Source organism: Rattus norvegicus, chromosome 3 (assembly GCF_036323735.1).
Source record: "Rattus norvegicus strain BN/NHsdMcwi chromosome 3, GRCr8, whole genome shotgun sequence".
Taxonomy (NCBI): domain Eukaryota; kingdom Metazoa; phylum Chordata; class Mammalia; order Rodentia; family Muridae; genus Rattus; species Rattus norvegicus.
In genome coordinates, this window is record NC_086021.1 from 40,006,680 (window position 1) to 40,032,144 (window position 25,465).

The following is a 25,465-nucleotide window of genomic DNA, read 5'->3' on the forward strand; positions in this document are numbered from 1 at the left end:
TTTGTTACGGGCTCTATACCTCACAGACACCTTGGCAGGATCATTTTAGTGGATAAAATGGCAGCTGGGGAGCTTCTTGCCTAAGAACAGCGGCCATTGATCTGGGGAAGCTGCCTTCGAGATGCCACAGGATGCTGGCATCTCAGATCACAATTGTGTTGCTGAAACTCCACTTCCAGGGCCCTGAGAGCTGGCAGCTACTCTCACTATCTTTGCCAGAAAATGGGTTCTGTGTGGCGCCTGCAGCTCGCTTCTTCTTTTATGGTCATGTTGTTTCATATTTGACTGCTTATGTGTCAGTGTACAGCTCAAAGACAGGGTGAAGAGGTGACTTTTGTGGCTGACTTGGATCTTGGAGAGGAGGGATTCATCGTGTGGGAAGTTGCCCATGATGAAAAAGTAGCCAAAGGCTGGAAATGTGTCCAGCTTTTTTGTCTCTATACCTAGTTTTAGAATACTATAGAGGCTGTTAGAAGGTACCGGGGACTGGTGACAGCTCAGTAGAGCTGTGAGCACAGCCCTGAGGACTGTGAAGTGCTTGTAGCCTATCAACTAGCCATGTGTGTGGAAAGTATCAATGTATTAGACATGCTCATCTTCCCTCTTAACCACACTCAAAGAGATTCAATTAAAACAGCCAGCGTGAATGACCACAGGAGCAACCAGATCTCAGGACAAGGAGATGGATTAGTGGATAAAATGTCTGCTATGCAAGCCTGATGTCCAGAGTTCGGCTGTTCAGAATACATGTAAAAAGCCAGACAGAAAGTTACATGTCTCTAATCCCGGCACTCCTGGATGTGCAGTCATGAGACACCCCCACCACGGACCTCAGGGTCTGGCTAGCATGGGGTAATGTGTAGCAGTGGCTTAACAAAGAGACCCTGCCTCGAAAACAAGGTCGAAGTATAGACTGTCCCCTGGGGTTGTCCTTTACAGTCCACATACATACTGTGGTATGTGAGTGCTCTCACACACAGTATACACATACATGTACACACAATGAGTCTATATATTAAACTTTACTGCTGCGTGTGTGTGTACGTGTGTAAGTGAGTGCAGCCATGTGCATGGTATTATGTGCAGGTCAGAGGACAACTTTTGGGAGCTGGTTTTCTTCTTCATGGGCTTTGGGGATGGGACCCAGGTCACCATGTTTTCTCAGTAAGCCCCTGTACTTATCAGACCACCTCACCAGCCATAAACAATGCTGGAAAAAAAAGAAAGAAAAGAAAAGAAAACAAAAGTCACTTGTGGGGATGCAGCAGGCTATTTTCCTCTCTCCTCTCACTACCCATCCTTCTGGTGTTATTTGAAATGATTTCACCCCCAGGCTTGGCTAAGTATTTCTTTGGCTCTCTGTCTTTATGCTTTTTCTTAAATGTATGTGTGAGTCATTTGCACAACTTCAGGCTTGGTATTTTGGGTTTGGGACTTCATAGTATGTCTTTTTTTTTCATAGTGTGTCTTTGAGGACATCCATGGCAGGTCCCCACTTCCCACCTCTAACTATTGTAGTATAACATACAAAATGCCAAGCCTACATACACACCCTGATGAGTTTCTTATACATGTAAGGACCAAGGACATCAAGGTGAGCCATGTTTTCAGTCTTCTCTATTGTGCTCTTATGTGGTCAGGAACACCCCAAAGCTAACTGCTCTTCTGACGCCTCTCATCGTAGTTAGTTTTGACTACTTATTAACTTCATTTGAATATTGCCACATGGTTATGTTTTTTTTTGGTGTATGCCCGGCTTCTTTTTCTCATGGGTATCTGTTTGGCTGTGTAAATATTTAATGTGTATGTTTGTACTCACCTGCTGATGGCCATTTATGCAGCTTCCATTTCCAGGATTATTATGAATAAACCCATTAATATTAAAAGTCATCTTTTATGCTCACTTATCGTGCCGGGTGGATTCTTCCTTTATTCACTGTCTATGTCCACGTCCTCTCCTACTTTGTGGGCTGGTGGAAAGAGAGAATGGATTCTCTGGAGGAGAAAGAGACTATGTTTATCAGGAGTCTGCTACTTTGTGGGCTGGTGGAAAGAGAGAATGGATTCTCTGGAGGAGAAAGAGACTATGTTTATCAGGAGTCTGCTCTGAGGCGGGCTTGCCCGCCACATGGCTCTTCCTGACAGTATTATGAGCAGGATCACGGGCAAGGCTTCTCTGTTTCATGAGGAATTTCAGAAAAGCCGAGCAAATCTACGATGAGATGGAAGGTAGAGATGGAGACAGAAGGACCTGCAGACACTCGCAGATGGCTGAGCTTGATGGACACAAAGTTCAACAACAAAAACCCATCTCAGACAAGGTGGAGGGTGAGGACCATCCTTGACTCCACATAGCATCATGAGACACAGATGACTGCACTCACATATGAACAGAGAGAGAGAGAGAGAGAGAGAGAGAGAGAGAGAGAGAGAGAGAGAGAGAGAGAGAGGGAAAGGGAAATGAGAGAGAATGTTCAAAGTCGGACATCTCTGAAGTGGCATGGGGTGGCGGCAGTCTAATGGGTAGTCGTTATATCCCGAAGTGTGCGCTTGTCCCATCTGAGTCTCACCTAGGTCATCCAGGAGCTGAATTACAGTGGGGAATGGGAGAGCAGACGGAGCTGAGATGTGGCAGGTGCTGGAAATGTTAGTCATTTCCAGAGGATTCAGAGGGAACTCTGGGCTCCATATCATGCCGCCTTGTGGTTGTGCCTTCCTCAGTGGGTGAGTGACGATCTCTTCCTCTCCATGACTCATTTCTTCCAGGCCTGCTATCTCCTTCCGATCTGTGACTTGCACTCTGCACACCAACATGGCCATGACAAAGTTCACTGAGCGCAGCTGGTTCCCTGGAGTCTGGAAAGTGATGCCATTTGTTTTCTTATCCTGCTCTGTTGCCCCTCCCTTCCAGTCACGACCAGTGACACCCATTGACCCAGACTCTGTGTTCCCCACCACAATGCTGACCTTTGTCTTGATTCTCAGTTCTTGTTCTCATAGGAGGAATTCCTGACTGGTTCTAGGTTCTTCCTTCTTTTCACCCCATGGGTATAAAGGCAGGGAACAACTACTGTCGTTCATCTTTTATTGTGGTAAAAGTAAATGTAATATAAACTGACTGTTTTAGTCTTGTTTTTGAGGTGTGAGGATCAAACCCAGGACCCCATCCATGCTAGACAAATGCTTTACCCCTGAACTATATCCCCACTCGCCCCATTTTAATCACGTTACACCGTGTAGTGATGTGTTATTCGGTACGTTAAGAACATTGTGCAATCATCGCTGATATTTAGCCCCAGAGCATTTTTATCATTCCGTAAGAAAGCCAGTATCTACTAAGCAGTCACTCCCTGTTTTCTGTCCTTCCAGGCCCTGGTGACCATTAATTGTTCTGCTTGACTGTGTTCTGAGCATTCTCTTTGTGCCAGGCATCGTGCTGACCTTGCTGGACACACACCTCGAGGACTGGGAGAGTGGCTCTATGCATGAGGCTGGGATTCTTCCACTCACAAGGGAAACACATGGTCTCAGAGAGAAATGATGTATGTTAGGTCAGAAAGCCTGTAACCAGCAGGATCTTGACAGAGCTCCAGGCCCTGTTTCCACCTGATGTCAAATGATGGGCAAACTCTGAGACCTTTCCCAGGATAAACACAGATGACGCAGGTCTGGCTGACTTCTAAGCCCACATTACTCCATTATGAAAGAATATTCCTTCCATTCCACCCCAAAGGTCAAGCAGAAACAAAAAAAAAATGGAGCACAGACTCAAATGACTTATGCCTTAGGAATTTTCCAGGATTCAGGATGCTGAGTTGAGGGAAGCAGTTTGTTACTACAGTCCCAATGAGACAGAAGACACTGTCGGGTATCCTTGAAAACTTTGGGATAATGTTCAGGGCAATGGTGTAAGAAACAGAGGGAATCCTGTGTGCTACCCACTGAGGGGCCAGAGGAAGGCTATAGCTAGTACTAGATGTCTGGTGTGAGTCGAAAATTCTCTGTTCAGGAACTTTGGACGTCTAGTTGCCATGAAGGATGACTTCCATTATGATTATAGAAAGTTACTGCAGTGACCACTAAAGTAAGTAAAATTAAATCAAAAAGGAAAGAAAGACAGAGAAAAGGAGGATGCAGGGAGGTATTCATTCATTGAACAGAATGTGGTTGTGATGTAGTCAAGGCGATATTTTCCTGGCACCATGCAACTAAGGCAAGTCTCTTTTGCATGCTCCTTCACCAAGTACATTATAATGTACCATTGTACCAATTTAGTATTATTTACATGTGCTCATTTACACCTAGGTATAATTTATATGTGTATACTTTAAACACATATATGCACGTATGTAATGTACTTATGTAAGGCTATTTTTAGTGGATTAACATTTCATTTTCTAGGCATTTACATTTTTGTTGTTTCATTTTATTTTAGTATTTTTGAAAAAAAATGCATCCTTTCTTTCAACTCTCAAACAATTCTGAAAGCAGTTGAGGAGCTTCATGGATTGAGACACCAAGTCCAGGGATATCTGAGATAAACTGGCTCTCTGTGGGTCTCTCCAGATGAGAATCCTTGATGGGGAAGCCATTTTGCTTTCTTTGGAATCTCACTATTCTTGTCACCCAGCTAGATCAGAGCTCAGAGGAGAGGGCTCTGAAGATTTGGAAAATTACTGACCTATTCAATTAATAGTTTTTGCATACTCTACGGCAGATCTTGTAGCTGCCATTCAAAATGGCTGCCTATTTGAATACCAAATTACTAGCAAATAAAGGGGAGAGCGAAAAATAGTTCCATGGAATGGGCTTGGAGCAGAGCAAAAGCTGTTATGGTCCTGGCCACTTATAAGCATGACTTTGCTAATAGAAGAGCAGAAAATAGGTGAACTCTTAGAGGTCCAGGCCACAGTCCATCACTATAGGAAAGTCACAGCACCAGGACACCGGATTACATCATGCCCACAGCCAAGAGCAGAGAGAAATGGACATAGGTGTGCTCACTGCCTGTCTAGTTTCCTCTATTCGTACCCAGTCCAGGGCCCCAAGCTGGGAATAGTGCTGCCTGTTTTCAGGCCAGGTCTTCCCACATCAGTTAATTTAAGACAACCTCCTGCTCCCAACATGTCCACAGGCCGATTCTGATCTAGACACGTTCCCACTAAAGATTTCTTCCCAGATGACTCTAGACCGTGCCAAATTGATGATTCAACAAACCATTACAATAGTTGCAGCAATCAATTTTACACACACTGCACTGCACAAATCTTTCCTGCTCAGTGTAATCCATGTTTGACCCACGGAGGTGGTTACTACTGGTTACTAGACACATGGCCCAATCAGCTTCTTCTTAACTTTTGTATGGATGACAGTGTATCACGCACACGCGTTTGTTCCTTCTCTTGCCCAACATCATGTCTTGTGAAATTACCCATGCTCTGTTTATCAGAAGTATGTTCTTTTAAAAACCTGGGCAGTGTTCCATTGTGTAAACATACAGTAATCTGTTTATTCCTGTAGTTGTTGATGGACGTTTAGATTGTTTCTTGTGGGAGCTACCATATACACACCAACTATGAACATTTGATACAAAGCCTTTGTGGATATATATATCTTAGTTTCTGTTGAATAAATATTTGGAGGAGAACTGCCGGATTGTGTAGTAGGTGTGTGTGTAATTCTGTAAGAGACTGCTAAATAGTTTCCCCAAATGGCCGTGCTATGCTGTGCTCCTCAGTAGTGTGTAGGAATTCCGATTGTTCTGCATCATGGCAATTCTTGCTCACTTTACTCTTAAAAGAGCTATTTTATTATTATTTTTAAACAATATACTATTCTTTGAGATTTACATTTAAAAAATGTATATAGGTATTTTGCCTACATGTATGCACATGGATGCAGTGCCTATAGAAGCCAGAAGAGAGTGTTAGGTTCCTTGGAACTAGAGAAACACTGTTTAGTGTCTGGGAATTCAGGTTGTGCATGCTGGGAATTGAAACAAAAGACAGTCCTCGTAACCCCCTTCTTAATCCCTCGTTTTATTATTTTTAAATTATATGTGTATATGTGTGCATTTGTGTAAATGTGTATATGTGAGTGCAGAGTCTGAGAGAGTCAGAAGAGGGCATTGGATCCTCTGGGGGGTTAGAGCCACAATGCTAGGTTATGTCTCTTTTTTATGTTGTCTCCTTCTGAGACTTCCGGTCACATTGAGTTGCATCCTTATCATTGGTGTAAGGTATGATCCTAAAATGATATTTCCTTATTTGTGTGTGTGTGTGTGTGTGTGTGTGTGTGTATGTGTGTGTGTGTGTATGTGTGTGTGTATGTGTGTATGTGCGGTGTGTGTTTGTGTGTGTGTGTGTGTTTGTGCATGTGTGTGTGTGTGTGTGTGTGTGTGTGCATGTGTGTGTGAGAGAGTGTGCATTCCCCTATGTTCACATACCTCACTGTGTGGAGATAAGAGGACAACTTGAAGGGGTTAGTTCACCTCTTCCGTCTTGTGGGTCTGGGGTTGAATTCAGGTAGAGTTGGTGATAAGTGAGTCTATTCCCTGAGCCATCTAACTGCTGTTTTTGTTCAGGTCTTGCTATGGAGCTGAAATTGGCCTGAAGGCTCATGACCCTTCAGATTCCATCTCACATTCCGAGGTTGCAATCATGTGCCACCATGACTGGCATTTGATTTTCTCAATATGGCTTTAAAGAAAAAAGAAGTCATAAAACATTTTAATAAGGTCCAACTCTTCCTTTCCCTGGCCCTCTCCTCTTCCCTCTTCTCTCCTCTTTTTGGCTCCAGGAAATCATTTATTTTTGGCTTTTATGTTTTGTATATTATCCACTTCCCTACTACAACTTCATGTTCTCTCTCCTCCTCAAAAAAGAGAAAGCAGTAACCAAGATAAAAACTAAAACCAAAACCAAAAACGCACAGATAAGCATGGAGTCCCTCTTGTGTAGTTCAACTCCTCCTGGGCATGTTGCCTGCCCTGGAATGTTGTTGATACACCCAGTGACATGCCTTTGCAGAAAACTGATTTTTCCTTTTCCAGCAGATATCAGCTGTGAAGATATTCTTGGTAAGGGCTGGGGCTTTGTGTTCACTTTCCCCCTTTATGTGCTAGAACTTTGGCTGGTTTGAACTTGTGCATATCTTCATAGTCTTTGTGAATTCATGTGTAACAGTTTCTTTGTGTTTGGAAGACACCTTTTCTTTTTTGAGTCGGCTGTCATTTTTGGCCCCTACAATTTTTCTTTCCACACAAATCCGTAACCCTTGAGGGAGGGGATTTGATAAAGACACATCCTTTAGGACTGAATGCTCCAAACTCTCCCACTCTCTGTGAACAGTCCAGCTATGGGTCTCTGTTAAATACCATCCACTGCAAGAAGAAACTTTTTTGAACTATGTTGTCTTAGTCATTGTTCTATACCTGGGAAGAGATACCATGACCAAGGCAACTCTTATAGAAGAAAGCATTTAATTGGAGTCTTGCTTCCAGTTTTCAGAGGTTTGTTCCATTATCATCATGAGGAGCATGGCGCCATGTAGGTGTGCTGCTGAAGAAGTATCTGAAACCTATCCTGATGCAAGGAGAGAGAGAGGGGGGGGAGCTGTGCCTGGCATAGGCTTATCTCAAAACCACTTCTTCCAACAAGGTTAGCCACATTGTCTAATCCTTCTCAAATAGTGCCACTTTCTGATGACAGAAGGGGGCATTCTTATTCAAATCGCCACATATGAGTATACCAATATGACATCAGAAATCTCTTTTGCTAATTTCCTTTAGCAAAATAATAATAGGTTTTGCCCTAGGACATACCTAGAATACCTGTCTAGAATCATTTTTCCTGATCACTTTATCAGTGTCATGCACAGGTATATATCTCATGCAGTGGGCCTTGAATTCAGTCAAAAAGTAGTTGGTTAGTCCCACACATTTCATTACTGTAACAGTGTTTCTTACAGGCAGGTTGTTGTAGGTTGCAGGGTTTGTAGATGAGTGACATTGTTTATTTTCCTCTCCAGTAACCTACAAAGTATCTTCCAGTGGCTTGAACACTAGTAGGAGTGAAGCTTTTAGTTGGGCGCTGGCTCAATTTATACAGGTGATATAAATAAGTCTTATCTTCAGCACTCGGGATTTGCCATCATGTTATGGAGAGAAAGCAATGATATTTGGGGGAAATATAAATTAAGACTACTTTGAGATTTCATCTTACCCCAGTCAGAATGGCCAAGATAATAAAACAAATGGTAGCAACTTCTAGTAAGAATGGGGAGAAAGGGAGACATTATTCATCGCTGGTGGGAGAGCAAACTGATCCAGCCACTATGACAATCAGTATGGAGGTTCCTCAAAAATCTGAAAATTGTTTTACAACAGGATTCAGCTGTAGCACTGTAGGGTATATATCCAAGGATTCTATATCTTACTACAGAGACACATACTCACCCATGTTTATTGCTGTTCTATTCATAATAGCCAGAAATTGGAAACAACATAGATGGCCATTAGCTGATGAATAGGTAGCCATTAGCTGATGAATAGATAATTAAAATAGGGTACATTTAATTTACATGATGGAATATTATTCAGCTGTTAAGAAAAATGAAACCAAGAAATTTGCCACTAAATGAATAGAGCTAGAAGTGGTCATCCCAAGTGTGGTAACTCATATGCCAAAAGACAAGTACCGCATGTTTTCTCCTATATGTTGATGTTACTTTTTAAGCTTCAGCCTTGTCTTATTTGAATTGGAATACCCATAGAGATTAGGTAGCTAGTAAGGGAGGGAGAAGGGGATGTTCCAAGGAAGGGGAAATAGTGTACAGTGCTGCAAAGAGATAAAGTGGAACTAAGAGGGAGGGGATGAGAAGGTAGGATAAGGGAAGAATATAGGGAGGAACAACTGGTACTAAAAAGCCATGTACAAACCTGTTATTGTAGAGGCAATATATATATATATATATATATATATTATATAATGGGGGACACAATGCCCCAACTAGACACTTTGTGCCACTATTAAACCCTCTAGTGTTTTGTTGAATCATTTGGCCAAAAGGTTCCAGGAGACCTTTGTCTCTAAACATCATAGACTGTTGCCAAGGCTGTTGGTTTTTCTCGATGTTTAGCCATTAAAGAAGACCTAACTATCCAGATCTTTCTGCACAGACAGCCATGGCCTGATACCAAAGTTGTTAAACACGGATGCAGTAAGAAAGCAAATGACAACAAGGCCCAAAACAAAATAAAACAAAACAAAAAGAACCCAAACTATGAACCGATTTCCTTCATGAACGCAGAGACAAAAATTCTCAAAATTCTGCAAACCAAAGTCAGGAACTTGATCAGAGACCATGGCCAAGTTGTTTCCATTTCTGGGGTGCAAGTGTACCGGGGATGAACACTGTGTGGCCCGTGGCACTTTCATCAGTGAAGTGTGGCTGAAGGAAAAGGCAGGGACTGAGTGCTACCCTCGAGTCTGTCATAACCCAGGTGGCAGCTGAAGCAGCAAGAATAGCATGCTGGGGGCAGTGCGTCAGTGGTTCCCCGTGGGAGTGCATGAGCCAGGCTAAACAGTGAAATCTGGCCTCTCTGAGATCATTGGAATAGAGAGCTGTGTAGCCTCCTCATGGCAACAACAGCACCCCAGAATGAAGAGGTTAGTAGTTCATGAAAAATTACTGGATCACACATGGATCAATAGTGTAGTGTCTCCCACGCATGCTGCTAAAGACAATGCTGCTCTTTAAAAAAAATTAAGTTTATGTGTATGGGTGTTTTTTGTCTGAAAGTATGTACGTGCATCCCATGTGTGCCTTAGGCCTGTAGGGGTCACAAAAGGATGTTCGATCCCTTAGAACTAGAGTTACAGATGCTGTGAGCTACTGTGTGGGTGCTGAGAATTGAACACTGGTCTTCTGCCAGAACAACAAAGGTTCTTCACGACTGAGCTACATCCAACCTCACCGCTCTTTTTTGGAACAACAATAGTGTGGATGTTTGAATAAAAATGGTCGTCACAGGCTTAGTATCTAGGAAGTGACATTATTTGAAGTGACTAGGAGGTGTGGCCTTGTTAGAGTGAGTGTGCCACTGGGAGTGGGCTTTGAGGAGGTTTCAAAGCCAAGCCAAGTACCTTGCTCTCTGCATGCTCTCTTAGCTACTTCTTCAGAAGCTGGTACCTGGGAGTGAAGGATTGCTGTGGTAGGCCTGACCATGCTGCTTTGGATTAAGAAACCAGATGAATGCTTTAGGTGGGGCTAAATGGGCCATACTGGTAGGAGCATAGAAGACGGTGGTGCTGACAATAATGTATATTATGATGGTCAGACTCAAGAAGTTTCAGAGGGGAAGAATATTAGTAAGTGGCCCAAAGGCCATTTTTTTTTCTTTTTTGCAAAGAAGGTGGCTACTTCCTGCCCTTTGTCTGAAAAATCTGCCTGAGGGTAAATTGAAGACTTTTGGATTAATGGCACTGGCCGAGGAGATTTCAGACAGCTCAGTATGGTCTGTGTTGTGTGGTCTCAGTAATCACTTTTATGCAGAACTATCGTGAAAAAGAGCAAGTTAGACAAAGAGAGACACAAAATGTACAGTTCTGGGAGAAAAGAAGCACCAGGAAGTATTATGGAGCTAAGACTAGTGCCCAAGGAGATAAAAAAAAAAATGTAAAGAAAAGCCTTATGCTACATGGAATAAAGGGAGTGGTAACCTTAGGGCAAGAGCTGTGGAAAGGAATTAAAGGAAAGCTCAAGTATCAAAGGAAACTAGCAACTTCAGGAAGCTGTTGCAAATGTAACTTAACAAGGGAGCCAGATTCCATCCTCATCAAACAGCAAAACTTGGCAGTTTGGGTCACACGATTCTGACGCTAGAGCCAAGGATACAAGAGAGGGGTTGGTTATGGAATCTCCCTCCACAGCTAAGAAAACCTCTGAGGCCAGGAATGAGTCTGAAGTGCCCTTGTATAAGGACCAAAGAAGCTACTGTGAGAGGCTGTGAAGGTGAAGTCTGGATATTGTTAGAGACCCCCAAGATGTCAATTATGGTATACCTTCCAAGGGGAACTTCTAACAGGGTGTGAAATCAGTCCAAGAAAGAGGTGTGTTGCTGTTTAACAAAACTGAAAGGAGCTGGAATCTGAAGAGTGCTTTGGCATCAGACATGGAGATTCAGAATTTGGAGTTGGCCCTGTTTGGTTTTTAATCTTGCTTTGGTTCATTATTTCCTCACTGTTCTCTTCCCTCCCATTTGTAATGATAATGTATTTTCTGTTGGAAGTATGTGATGTGCTTTTTGATTTTTATTTTACAGGGACTTATAGTCCTTATAAGTCCTTTAAGTCCAGGGACTTATAGACACGAATACCAGAGACTTTGAACTTTGGACTTTTTTTTTAACTAGGCAAATAATTTAAAGAATTTTATTAACCTTTTTTTCCAAACTTTATTCCCAGGCATCTTAAGCTTAATTTGTTGCAAAGAATGAATTAGGCGTAAGCGAAACTGAAAAGAGCTGCAGTGTCCGGGGAGGGGGGTTGGGCTTAAAAATATCAGAGATCTAGATTTTTATCAGATCCATAATAAACAAAAAGATTTTCAAAAAGCAGTCGTGATATAAAATAGCAGCTCCTGTAACTTCTGCCAAGGGTCACCTTCTTCAGAAGTCGCTTCAATTCAGTTTGCCTCGTTCTTAGAATTCTCCACCAAATTCATCAAAATTCTCCACCAGATCTAGAACTTCATCCTCCTCCTCCTCTCCAGTAGCAAGTGGTGCTTTTCCATCCACAAATTGTTCGGGCAGAGCTTTAGCCGGTCTCCTCAGACTGGTCAGACTGTCTGCACCAAGCTGATTGAGGATGCTGGGAAGTGTTTCTGTCAGCTACTTTGTCTTGTCCTGGCCTGAAATGGTGAAGGTGTTTGCCGCCAGAGACGCCTGGACTTTAGGGTTGTTAAAACGGATCACTGTTCCTTGGTTTGTAAACATGTTCACCTCTTCAATACCAGAGATACTGTTTACCCCTAACTTCTTTAAGGAGAACTGCAGTTTTTTATCGTCTGCCGTGGCTGTTCTGTGAACGACCTGCTTCTCTCTACGAGCAGTTCCTTTCCCACCAATGCGCGCTCGCGCCTGCAGTTTGGCGAGTTTTTCCTGGTTCATGATCTTTTCTTTCATCTTGTCGGAGTGGAAATGGGGCTGCGCGCGAGGGACTAAGGCTCACGCTCAGGGGGTCTTGGGCAGACCAGCTGAGATAAGGCGCACATGTACGGGGACGCAAGATGGCGGCTTTGAGCTGTGGACTTTTAAACAGTGTTGACACTGTGATAAACTATGGGGATTTTTGAAATTGGACAGTGTCTTAGTTAGAGATTCTATTTTTGTGTTGTTGGGGAGAAAGGGGTTTATCTGGCTTACACTTCTACAACACTGTTTATCATTGAAGGACGTCAGGACAGAAACTCAAACAGAGCAGGATCCCGGAGGCAGGAGCTGATGTAAAGACCCTGGCCTGCTCAGACGTCTTTCTTCTAGAACCCAGAACCACCAGCCTAGGGATGGTAACTACTCACAATGAATCAAGCTCTCCCTTATTGATTATTAAGAAAATGCTATACAGCTTGACCTTTTGGAGTGGTCTTCTCAGTTGAGGCTCCTTCTTCTTTGATGACTCTAGCTTGTGTCCAGTTGATATAAAACCAGCCCAGTACAGATGGGATGCATTTTTGCATTATGACATGAGTACAAGGTTATGGAGTAGAATGTGGTGGTTTGAATAAAAATACCCTGTAGAGACTCATAGATTTGAATTATTGCTTACCAGGGAGTGTCACTATTTGGAAGGGTTAGAGTATTGGAGTAGGTGTAGTCTTGTTGGAAGAAGTGTGTGACTGACGGTGGGCTTTGAAGTTTCAAAAGTTCATGCCAAGCCCAGTGTATGCCTCTTTGCCTGTAGATCCAGATGTAGAATTCTCAGCTAGTTCTCCTGCATATCTGCCTACACACCGCCATGCTCCCCACCATGATAATAATAGACTCAACCTATGAAACTGTAAGCCAGCTCCAATTAAATGCTTTTCTTTCTAAGGGTTGCCTTGGTCATGGTGTCTTTTCACAGCAACAGAACAGACAGGTATAAGAGATTCACTCATTTTATCTTGTGAATGTTTCTTTTTTTAGTATCTGTCTAAGACCAATTGTCACTTGACTTGAGGGGGCAGTGGTGGACCTTCAGAGTTCCTGCCCATCCTTTGTAAAAGATATTTCAGTTTTTAAATGCTGATCATTAAATATCTTACAGAGAAACGCAAGGAGGAGGGTAAAAAAGTAGTCCAAGTACCATTTGTGAGTGGGAAAAGACACTCTACAGAAGCCATAAAGTTGCCATATGAAAACATCAGTTCCGTGAGACTTATTTGTTAGCCAGAGAGGTCTCAGCCCTCCCCACCCCCAACATTATACTGCTGTTACTTGTCTGCCAAAACTTGGTGAAAATCCCTACTGCAGAATGCACGACAAGCTTCCAAAGTTATGTAAATATTTAAGGCTATTTCCAGGATCTGGAGAGCTAGGATTTTATTTTCCCCCATTGACTCAAGCACCAAGTGTGTGTCTTGGAGGACAAAGGACTCCACATCATATAACAAAGACCAAGTACTAGAAAGAGCTGCTGGGTGGCATTATTGAAACCGAAACTAGAACAATTCCCCAGCTTCCCAGTTGATAAACCATGGAAAATTACTGTGACTCCATATTCAAAAAAAAACTAATCATAAGGGTACCCTAACATCATTCAGGCTTATGTCCAACTCACAGAGATCAACCTGCCTCTTCAGTCTCTTGAATCAGAGAATCTGATACTGTGTTATAAGTCAACACTGAAGTCTGATGGACTTTCATTGCTGGACTGTAGATTAGTGCAAACACAAACACACAAACAGACATACAAGCACACACACACAGGAACACACACTTAGACATACAAGCACACACACAGTCACACACACAGACATACAAACATACACACACATTACAGACACACACTCACACACACAGACACACATTACAGACACAGACATATAGACACAGACCAACCCCAAAATATATAAGCATACACATAGATACACATTACACACACACACACATACACACACACACACACACATACACACACACACACCAGAAAAGCCCCACCTTCCAAAATTTCCATCACTATTCCTTAATCCTGGTCACCTATCAATGTTGAAACTGAGTCACAGCTCTGAGATCAGACCAAGGAGGCTCTGTGAATATTCTAGTATCAGGGGAGAGGAGTTGGTATTCTTTTTTTTTTTTAAGATTTATTTATTTATTATATATAAGTACACTGTAGCTGTCTTCAGACACACCAGAAGAGGGCATCGGATCTCTTTACAGATGGTTGTGAGCCACCATGTGGTTGCTGGGAATTGAACTCATGACCTCTGGAAGAGCAGTCGGGTGCTCTTAACCGCTGAGCCATCTCTCCAGCCCAGGAGTTGGTATTCTTTATCCTTCTGTCTGTGTATTGCTTTCCTAACCTTGAAAAAGAATTTGGGAAGAGTTCCCAAAGGGGTTGGCAGGGACAGGGACAGGGACAGGGACAGGGACAGGGACAGGGACAGGGACAGGGACAGGGACAGGCTATGCACTGCTCAATCAGTGCACGAAGGACTCAGGAAGGTCTGGCAAAGGACTGAGGATGCATCTGTCCTCAAGCTGGCAGCTCCCTACCTCTGTGATCTGTATGAGGAGTGGCACTGGCACTGTAGACAGAGTAGGGGAGGAGAAACGAAGCAGCGTAGTGTCGGGAAAACCCGATGGACATTAGCTTCTCCCTTCTGCCTCCCTTGTTCTGATCATGAAAGGGGAGAGTGGGGGAAGTGTCAGTAGGCTGAAACCTTTCACCAAGTAAACGTGAAGTGATAACATGGAAAAGACTATTGCTCTCAGAGAGTGCAGTGGAGAGGTAACATCCATCTACAGAAAGCTACTTTAACTAACAGTAGTGTATACCACACACATCTAGCAGGCATGCCTTCCTCACTGCCAGCTGTTTGATCTGTGGGCTCCAAAGTGCCCACAGATCAAACACTGTCAAGAATCATTTTGCACATTTTGATAAGATTTGGGTGAATCAGGAAAGTGTTATCTGTGTTGGTGTCCAAATTAACCGAATGAAATCAAGCGCTATCCGTGTGTACAAAAAGGAAGTGGGTGGCCACTGTGACTAAGCCTCTGGTTTTCATATGTTTGGTTATTATAAGTGCATACAAGGCAAGCTTCCCAAAGGTTAATTACAACTGACTACTCACTGAGCTAAAATATCTGGCGTATTGAGTAACTAGTGGATGTTTGGGGATGGAGATGCTAACACTTGTCTGGCAATGGACTTTTTAAATGTTTTGTTGTTAGATGTACTTCTAAAAAGTTTTTATTGGTTATTTTATTTATTTACATTTCAAACATTATCCCCCTTCCCAGTTTCCCTTCCACAAACCCCCTATCCTATTCCCCTTCCCCTGCTCCTATGAGGGTGCTCCCCTACCCTGACGCGACCTCACATCCCTAGCATTCCCCTACGATGGAGCATCGATCCTTCACAGGACCAAGGGCCTCCCTTCCCATTGATGCTGGACAAGGCCGTCCTCTGCTGCATTTGCAGCTGAAGCCATGGGTCGCTCCATGTATACTCTTTGGTTGGTGGTTTAGTCCTTGGGCATTCTGGGAATTCTGGTTGGTTGATATTGTTGTTCTTCCTATGGGGTTACAAACCACTTCAGCTCCTTCAATCCTTCCCCTAACTCCTCCATCAGGGTTTCCATGCTCAGTTGGCTGCAAGCATTCGCATCTGTATTGGTCAGGCTCTGGCAGACCCTCTCAGGAGACAACTATATCAGGCTCCTGTCAGCAAGCCCTTCTTGGCATCAACAATAGTGTCTGGGTTTAGTGTCTGCATATGGGATGGATCCCCATGTGGAACAGTTTCTGGATGGCTTTCTCTTCAGTTTCTGCTTTACTCTTTGTCCCTGTATTTCCTTTAGATAGGAGCAATTCTTGGTTAATATTTTTGAGATGGGTTGGTGGCCCTATCCTTCTACTGGGAGCCATGCCTAACCTCTGGATACAGCTCTCTCTTCCTTTTGTTGGGTATTTCAGCTAATGTACCAGACGTTCTTAGGTGGGTATTTCTGTTATCCACTTTGCAAGAAACTGTGTTGAAGCAAGTTAGGCAGCTTGCCCCGGACCTCTTGCTTGACAAGGGGCAGGACAGCATGGTTCACACACTCAGGCTTCATGCAGCATTATCCCCACATCGGGCAAAGCATTTCCTCTCTTCTGAGAGAAGCCAAAAGGCTGGGCTACCAGTTCTGGCTCTGACAATGAAAGTAATAATTGAGTTCCTTGATTTCTCCTCTCCCTTTCCTTAAAACGCAAAATGAGAAAGCTACCACATTAGTTTATGACCACATTACCAAAGGAAAGAAGATGGCTCAGACAACAGAAATTTGCCGCCTCATGATCTCTGAGAGCGTCTCCCAGCTCAGAGACTCAAGGAGTCTGTTTCAAAGTGTAGCCTTTGAGAACCAAGAGGCAGCTTCATGGAGGGCCCCTGCTATTCCCTGTAGTTCATTAAATGGAGCAGTGGTCTTAGGTGCTGGTTTGAAGTCTGCTGCATGTTTTCATTGCATCTGTTTGGAATCCTCAATGGCAATCCAGGCGTTCTTTCACTCTGAAAATATTTATCAAGGGGCATTGTGTTCTAGGCATCCTGCCATGGTGGGTGGTGTAATCAGCAACCAGATGCAGGCTTCGTTTTTGGGCCGCTCACAGTCTAGTGAGGAAGACAGTATTGTAAGTACTTAGATTCGGTTCTTTGCCAAACCTTTTGTACAAGAGGATGGTAGAATGATCTGGGACTGAAGGAAGAATGCCAAGGGAGAATTCTGAGACAAAGTGATAGCTAATCTGAGCCTGAGGGGGAAGAACAGATCCGGTAAATGGACATACTCAGGAAAACAGACTAGAGAGTCCCTAAGGCATGAAGGAGCAAGCCATAGCTTACAGTTAGAGCCTGGAATGCAAGCAGCAGGAGGAGAGGCCAGGGCTGAGTGTGCCAACTTCAGCAGGAGCCATATTGTCCAGACTCGGTGAGCTCAGGATTTTAGGCTGCAGTTAACAGGGAGACTTCACATTGACCAACGCAGTCACTCTAGCCTGATTGTGTTTTGAGAGAAGGATAAGCGGTAGTTCCCATTCTGGATATCTCTGAGTGTGGTCTTAGCTATAGATTTTTGTGGAGAAAATCAGGTTAAAGTAGGTCATTAGGGTAGGTCCTAAGCCTACCGGGCAGTGGTATCTCACACTAAGAAGTTTGGAGACAAAGACTCACAGACACAGGGGAAGATGGTGTTCAGACACCATGTCCTTCAAGTTTTATAAGAAGCCTAGATCCAGGACTGGGCTCAGCCAACCTCCCCAACACACCATTCGAAGAGACACGGAATGGCAAAAAGCAGAGCCACGAGATTTAACCAATGTGGCTCATGGAGAAGAGGAACTGGTAAAGGGGCCCAGTGACCCCCAAGTCCCCTTTCGGGGTACTGACACAGCTGTAAGTTTAAATAAAGGAAGAGCAGGAACGTGACAAGAATAATGAAACAAAACCCAGGAAACCAACCCATATTATTTTACATTTGTAGCTGACCAGCGAGCGTCTCTCAAGGGCAGCTACTTGATCACCTGTGAGCGTTGCCACAGCAGTGAGTCAGAACCATGTGGAATGTTTTCTCGGGAGGCAAGTTCCTCTTCTGATGCCAGGGCTGTGGCTGGCACCCAGAAGTGTTTCAGGACATCTGTTACACTGTGAGGTCGGAAGCAGACGACTTTCCCGATAACCAATACCTACAGTCTGGCCTTTAGCATCCAGTATGTGTCAAAACCGTGTCTAGAGAAGCTTCTTTTTTTTTTTTTTTGCAACAGGCAAAGGTTAATGGAGAAACTTATGGTTTATGACCTTTGCGTGTGAACCTACATGGGACTTCTCTATCACTGCCTGTGGTGGCTTGAATGAGAATTGTTCTTCAGAGGTTTGGCTGGGTACTTTGCCACTACCTGGTGGTGCCGTTTGGGGGAGTTTAGGAGGTGCAGTCTTGCTGGATGAAGTGCAATTACCATGGGCAGGCTTAGAGTTTCAAACCTTTGCTATTACTCTCTCTCCTACATGCTCCATTGAAGACACGAGCTGCCGGGTTGCTATGCCTGCTGCATGCCTGCCACTTTCAAACATTCCTCTACCTATGCCTTGAAAGGCTCTTACCTCTCTGGAGGTGTAAGCCAAAATAAATTCTCTCTATAAGTTGCTTTTGGTTAGGGTGTTTTATAACAACATAAAAATAATGAATATACCTTCCTTCTCAAGGGTCAGGGAGCATCATGGGAGGGGTGTCAGGAAGAATGTGAGAGCCGGAAGGCAGGGATGGAGTGTCACGGAAGACTGTCTCTGGATATGACGTGGCCACAGCACTCATGAATGTCACAACCTGCACAAGGTTGGGCCCTGCAGTGTTCTAGCTTGGATGGAGGAGGTACTCATGAGGCTCCATACCTTAGCCAAGGAGCTACTGGCAGTAAATGGCTGATGAATTGCGCATGTTCCAATCAACAGCCCTACACCCACCCACAGGCCAGCAGCTTTAAACTCAGTTATAAATATGTATATTTATGGGGCCTGTTGAGACAAAGAAGGGAAGGAAATGGGGCAGGGGAATGAGGCATGGATATGACAAAATATGTTATATACTCATATGAAGTTGGTGAAGAATAAATGAAAATTATTCAATGATAATTAAAAACAGGGACTTTCAAAAGAAAGACACAACAGATAAGGTTGAAAACAAATTAAAAATAGGGGCTGGAGGGTATAGCTTAGTGTTGTACCATGTATTTAGCATGTGAGGTCCTGGGCTTGATCCCCAGCACCAAAATAAAGAAGCCAACAATAAATAAATACTGGCTGAGATATAAGAAGTAAAAGAGAAAAAGTGGAAATATTCTGGTGCATGTGAAGGAAGGGCACAGAACACAGAGGCAGGAGAGAGGGGGCGTGGCAGGTAGGCACTAGTAGGCAAGCTGATAAGGCATGACAGGACAGACTCGCCCAGCACCAGCTTTACTTAGCACCATGATCTGATGAATGCCAGGTAGCACAGCTGTTTGTGATCTGGACGTGGTTTTTCTGGAATTCAAGCTGAAGTTGGGTCCCTAGTGTGTCAGTACTGAGAACTGGTGGGTCTTTGAAAGGTGTTTGGGTCCCAACGGCTTTACTTCTGTGAAGGGATTCGTGGGGCTAGGCTATCAAACCTGCTTCTCAGTGGCTCTTCTTCCAATAAGACCCCAACTCCTAAAAGCTCCATGTTTTAGTGTTCCACCACTGAAGAGACACTGTGACAGTGGCAACTCTTATGAAGGAAACATTTAATTTGCAATGACTTACAGTTTCAGAGTTTCAGGCCATCATCATTATGGGGTTGCGGGGGTGGGGGGGAGGTAGGGAGAGAGGCAGGTATGGTAGCACTGACCTAGAAAAATAGCTGAGGGCTACACCCTGATCTAATCTACAGGCAGAGAGAGAGAGAGAGAGAGAGAGAGAGAGAGAGAGAGAGAGAGAGAGAGAGAGAGAGAGAGGGAGAGAGAAGCAGAGATAGACATAGTCAGAGATAGAGACAGAGAGACAGGGAGACAGAGACAGACATAGTCAGAGAAGCAGAGAGATAGACAGCGAGAGATATAGTCAGAGATAGAGACAGAGACTGGGTGTGGCTTGGGCTTTTAGAACCTCAAAGGCTACCCTCCAGTGACACACCTCCTAAGAAGGCTAAATTTACTCTTTGTCTTCTTTTTTCTTATAACACTTCCACTGATTTTCTGAGGGTTTCACATCACTGTCCTCTCCAGTCTCTCCTTTTCCTCCTCACTTGTGACCTCCACCTCATCAAAAACGTAGAAAACAAAAATAAGAAGAAAAAGAAAAACCAAGCAAGCAAGCAAGCAGGCAAGCAAATCCTCTTTGCGTTGTCTGTACACCACTGGGGCATGGTCAAACTCTCAGTGGCCTGTCCTGCAAATGGCACTGAGCCCTTTCCCTCCCACGCCTTCACCAGAAGCCATCAGTTGTGGGGAGCCACACTCCTTCACACTCATCTCCTGTCCTTTAATAAATAGTGCCATTCCCTGGTGACTAAGCATTCAAATATATGAACCTATGGGGGACCATGCTTATTCAAACCACCATACTCTAAAAATGTTCAAAATTGCACTTGTTGGGCTCCACGTGTTCCAAAACATGGAACTGAGAAGTATATTTCACACTCAAACCACCACATTTTGGACTTACTTTTTTCCCCTCCAAGCAGTCTTACATTGCAGCTCAGACTATCCTGAAACTTAATCCTTCCTCGGCCTCCTAAGGGCAGGAATTACATGCACGAGCCACCATATCTCCAAAATTAATTCTCAATTAGGTCAATTCTATAATATTCAAAAAAATAGACAAATTAAATTATAATCTCAGAAAAGTAAGCAAAACAACAACAAAGAAAACCTGTGTGACCATAAGAGTGTCTCATCTAATGGCAAGTTGGAAACTCTTCCACGGATTCCGTGTTTTTTATGACTGTATTCTCTATATTTTTGTTTGTTTTCCAGTTGCATTGCTTCGCTCTCCTTTTTCCCTCATTGTCACACCCATTTAAAGAAATAGTCCTTGACCGTGGCATTGGGTTACAAATATCTTCCAAGTTAAGTTTATTTTTTCTGTGATTAACACGTATTTGTGGAAATTACATCAGCTAGAGATTACAGTTTGTCTCAAGATAACTTCTTACTTACAAATCTTTGCCTTATCGTCATGTCTCAGCTTAGGTTGTGAGCGGAATGTATTCCCTAAAATTTCATATAGTGGAAATGTAACGCTCAGTAGGTTGGTGGTATTTGGAGGTGGGGCGTTTTCATTAGAAGGAGATGAGGTAATGAGGGTGGAACCCTTGTTACGGGATTAGAGCTGAGTGGTGTCTTTTTTCAATGCCAGCACACAAAGTCTTCACTAGGCAGTGATGTCTTCGTCTTGTCTTGTCTTCACAACCTCTACAACTGTGAGACACACGTTCTGTTCTTTTAGTGATCACCCAGTCTGTGTTGTTCCATTATGAGAACAGAAAACAGACTAAAACAGCCTACAAAATCTGTCTTCCATCACATCTCATTGTAAAGGGAAAATATTAGCTGTTAAAATCATGGCCTGACCTTACCAAGAAAAATGCTGGTCTCTCATCCTCCATGCATTTTCCATAACTAGTGGTCGCTTAACAAATTCTAGGTTCCATATAATCTAGGGTCATGGCTGTCCTTCATGCCCTAAGGGATGAGTACGTTACATACTAACTCATGTATATTCCATGGGGCTAATCCAGTGAGAATCCTTAACGACTGCAAGACCAGGGCACTGCAGAGAGCCTGAAAATCTCTTCTAAGACCCTCTGGCTGAGGGAGTAGTAAGAAATCGTGCTTATCAGTCCTCCTGTCCTATGCTGAAGTATTCTCACAAGGACCACCTCTTGCCTGCGCCTATAACGCCTCTGGCTACTGCTGTTTAAGTAGATGCTAAAGCTATCAACATGGTGATTGCTCTCTGATAAAGGGCATATGTTTTCTAATCCTGAGTTACTGACAAGCAAGATGCTGAGTCAGTCTAGCAAAGCTTGTAATTCATCCAAATACCCTTTTATTGTATTTCTGGGCCAAGTGCCAAGTTCAGCCAGTTTCTTGGAAAAGGCCACCCTCTAGTGGCTAGTTTGAGTACAACAGCAATTCTTCAGGAAAGTCGAGTACTTGAAGCAATATGCAAAATCAAATTCCCAACCTCCCAAGTTCCATTTAGCACAACAGACCACCAGCATGGCATATGCTATCGTGAGTGTTGCTACCAAGCATACTTATGGTGCCAGTCTAATTTGAGTGTACTTCATGATCCAGAACTGAACTATGCTCCCAAGATATTGCTACTGAATTCCCAATGCAATACCGTTCAAGTATTCCAGTTTTTTGGAAGTTTCAGGGGAAAAAATAATTATTGGTATGTGACAATCATGTTTTGCCAACATTTCCTTCTTGGGCATCAGATGTTCCATCAATATTGACTTCTATTGTTTTCTATTTGTCACAGTTGAAGGAACAAACTAGACCCCAGTGAATCTAGTCATCCCTGTGCTAATCTGCCTTGTGCGTTGGTACCCAGTTGTCCCTCAAACTTTGGCTTATGGTATTAATCTCGAGTGTCCACCTTATCTGTATGAACTGATTCTAAGATCCCTAGAGGGTGACTAAAACTGAATAGTATCAAATGCTACTTATAAGGTTGGGGATTTAGCTCAGTGACAGAAGGCATATGGAACAAACCCCAGGTGCTTTGGTTCACAGTTCCAGAAAAAAAATGAACAAAACACCCTAAAAAAAGACACCTGGACTCAAATGTTCTTTTCTCACATAATACCTGTACTAAAGTTCAGAACCACTATGTGAAAGTTAAGAACACTTTAGAACTTCTCTACGGCATATCCCAAACACCACTCTTGCATGTTGGGGCCATAGTTACGAAAGATAAGGGTTACTTGAGTACAAGCATGTCTGCATCTGATAACCAAGAGCATTGCTGACTGACTAATGCATGGGAACTGTATACAACAGTGGCCCTGCTGGACAGAGGGGGTGAATCATGCCTTGGACAGGATGGAGCAGGACAGCAGACCTCACCACATTGTTTATCATTGCCACATCATTCCAGTTCATCAAACAGTGTATGAACTGTTTTTATCTAAGAATTTCAGCCTAGAGATGTCTGTGGGCACCACAACCACAGTGAAAACTTGAATGAACGAGGACTCCTCAGTTGTGGTGATTTGTGGTCCAACATCAGCTATTCTTTTTCACCATTATCAAAGACTTCCTTTGGGTCTTTCTTTTCAGTCAACTTCTTCAGTTCTGCTGGAGATGTGCTATGAATGTCTTCACTGGCAGTGTTTACACTGTCCAGTACAAACCTGTCTGTAAAGTTGTGTAACTAATAATTACTAGCAGCTTAATGGCACCCCTGAAAGCTCCAGGACATCAGAAACAAACACACCTGTCTTGTTAGGGAGAGACACCATGACCATGGCAACTCTTATAAAGGAAAACATCTCATTGGAGCTTGCTTACAGTGTTAGATGTTTAGTCTATTATGACCACATTGAGCAGGGTGGTAGCATGCAGACAGACATGGTGCTTGAGAAGGAAGTGAGAGTTCTATATCTTGATCTGAAGGCAGCAGCAGGAGATGGTGTGCAGAAGGAGACTAGTCATAGTTGAGCATAGTAAACCTCACAGCTGTCCCCCACAGAGACACACTTGCTCCAAAAAGGCTATGCCTTCTAATAGTGCCACTCCTTATGGGCCAACTATTCAAACACATAAATCTTTTGGGGGGCATTCCTATTCAAACCACCACAATACCCAAAGAAGAGTAAATGGCAGGAAATAATCAAATTGAGGGCTGAAATTAATAAAATAGAAACAAAGAAAAAGAAAGGACAAAGAATCAAGGAAACAAAGAGTTGATTCTTTGAGAAAACTAATAAGATAGACAAATCCTTATTCAAACTAGGTAAAGCCACTGAAAGAATATCCAAATTAACGAAACCATAAATGGAAAGGGGGACACAACAGACACTGAGGAAATCCAAAGAGTGATTAGGTCATACTTTCAATTTCAATAGATCAACATACCCTAAGGAAATGGAAGCAGTTATTAAAAAGTGTGCCAACTAAAAAAACCCAGGGCCAGATAGTTTTTTCTTTAAAAATATTTATTCTTTGGAAATTTCATATATACATATGTGTGTGATCTTGATAAAATCTAGTTCAAATTCTCCCTTTCACTCTCTCCAGATCTCCTCAATGTGTGCACATGCTTTGCACACACATGTAGGTCCTCTTATTCCACCATGTAGTACAAGGGATAGAGTTTAGGTAGTCAGACTTGTGCAGCAAGCACTTTTACTCCTTGAACCATCTTACTACCCAGTTATTTTTCTTTTCTTTTCTTTTCTTTTCTTTATCTTTATTAACTTGAGTATTTCTTATTTACATTTCAATTGTTATTCCCCTTCCCGGTTTCTGGGCCAACATCCCCCTAGCCCCTCCCCCTCCCCTTCTATATGGGCTTCCCCTCCCCATCCTCCCCCCACTACTACCCTCCCCCCAACAATCACGTATACTGGGGGTTCAGTCTTGGTAGGACCTAGGGCTTCCCCTCACACTGGTGCTCTTACTAGGATATTCATTGCTACCTATGAGGTTGGAGCCCAGGGTCAGTCCATGTATAGTCTTTGGGTAGTGGCTTAGTCCCTGGAAGCTCTAGTTGGTTGGCATTGTTGTTCATATGGGGTCTCAAGCCCCTTCAAGCTCTTCCAGTCCTTTCTCTGATTCCTTCAACGGGGGTCCCGTTCTCAGTTCAGTGGTTTGCTGCTGGCATTCGCTTATGTATTTGCTGTATTCTGGTTGTGTCTCTCAGGAGAGATCTACCTCCCGTTCCTGTCGGCCTGCACTTCTTTGCTTCGTCCATCTTGTCTAATTGGGTGGCTGTATATGTATGGGCCACATGTGGGGCAGGCTCTGAATGAGTGTTCCTTCTGCCTCTGTTCTAAACTTTGCCTCGCTATTCCCTCCCAAGGATATTCTTGTTCCCCTTTTAAAGAAGGACTGAAGCATTCGCATTTTGGTCATCCTTCAGTTTCATGTGTTCTGTGCTTCTAGGGTAATTCAAGCATTTGGGCTAATAGCCACTTATCAATGAGTGCATACCATGTGTGTTTTTCTGTGATTGGGTTACCTCACTCAGGATGATATTTTCCAGTTCCATCCATGAATTGCCTATGGATTTCATAAAGTCATTGTTTTTGATAGTTGAGTAATATTCCATTGTGTAGATGTACCACATTTTCTGTATCCATTCCTCTGTTGAAGGGCATCTGGGTTCTTTCCAGCTTCTGGCTATTATAAATAAGGCTGCTATGAACATAGTGGAGCATGTGTCTTTTATATATGTTGGGGCATCTTTTGGGTATATGCCCAAGAGAGGTATAGCTGGATCCTCAGGCATTTCAATGTCCAATTTTCTGAGGAACCTCCAGACTGATTTCCAGAATGGTTGTACCAGTCTGCAATCCCACCAACAATGGAGGAGTGTTCCTCTTTCTCCATATCCTCGCCAGCATTTGTTGCCACCTGAGTTTTTGATCTTAGCCATTCTCACTGGTGTGAGGTGAAATCTCAGGGTTGTTTTGATTTGCATTTCCCTTATGACTAAAGATGTTGAACATTTCTTTAGGTGTTTCTCAGCCATTC

The 25,465-nt window shown here is 43.3% G+C and overlaps 1 pseudogene; it reads right to left on the bottom strand.

The window, feature by feature from the left end:
• Positions 1-11,685: 11,685 nt before the first annotated feature.
• Positions 11,686-12,200, bottom strand: Btf3-ps8 (basic transcription factor 3, pseudogene 8; annotated as a pseudogene).
• Positions 12,201-25,465: the final 13,265 nt, after the last annotated feature.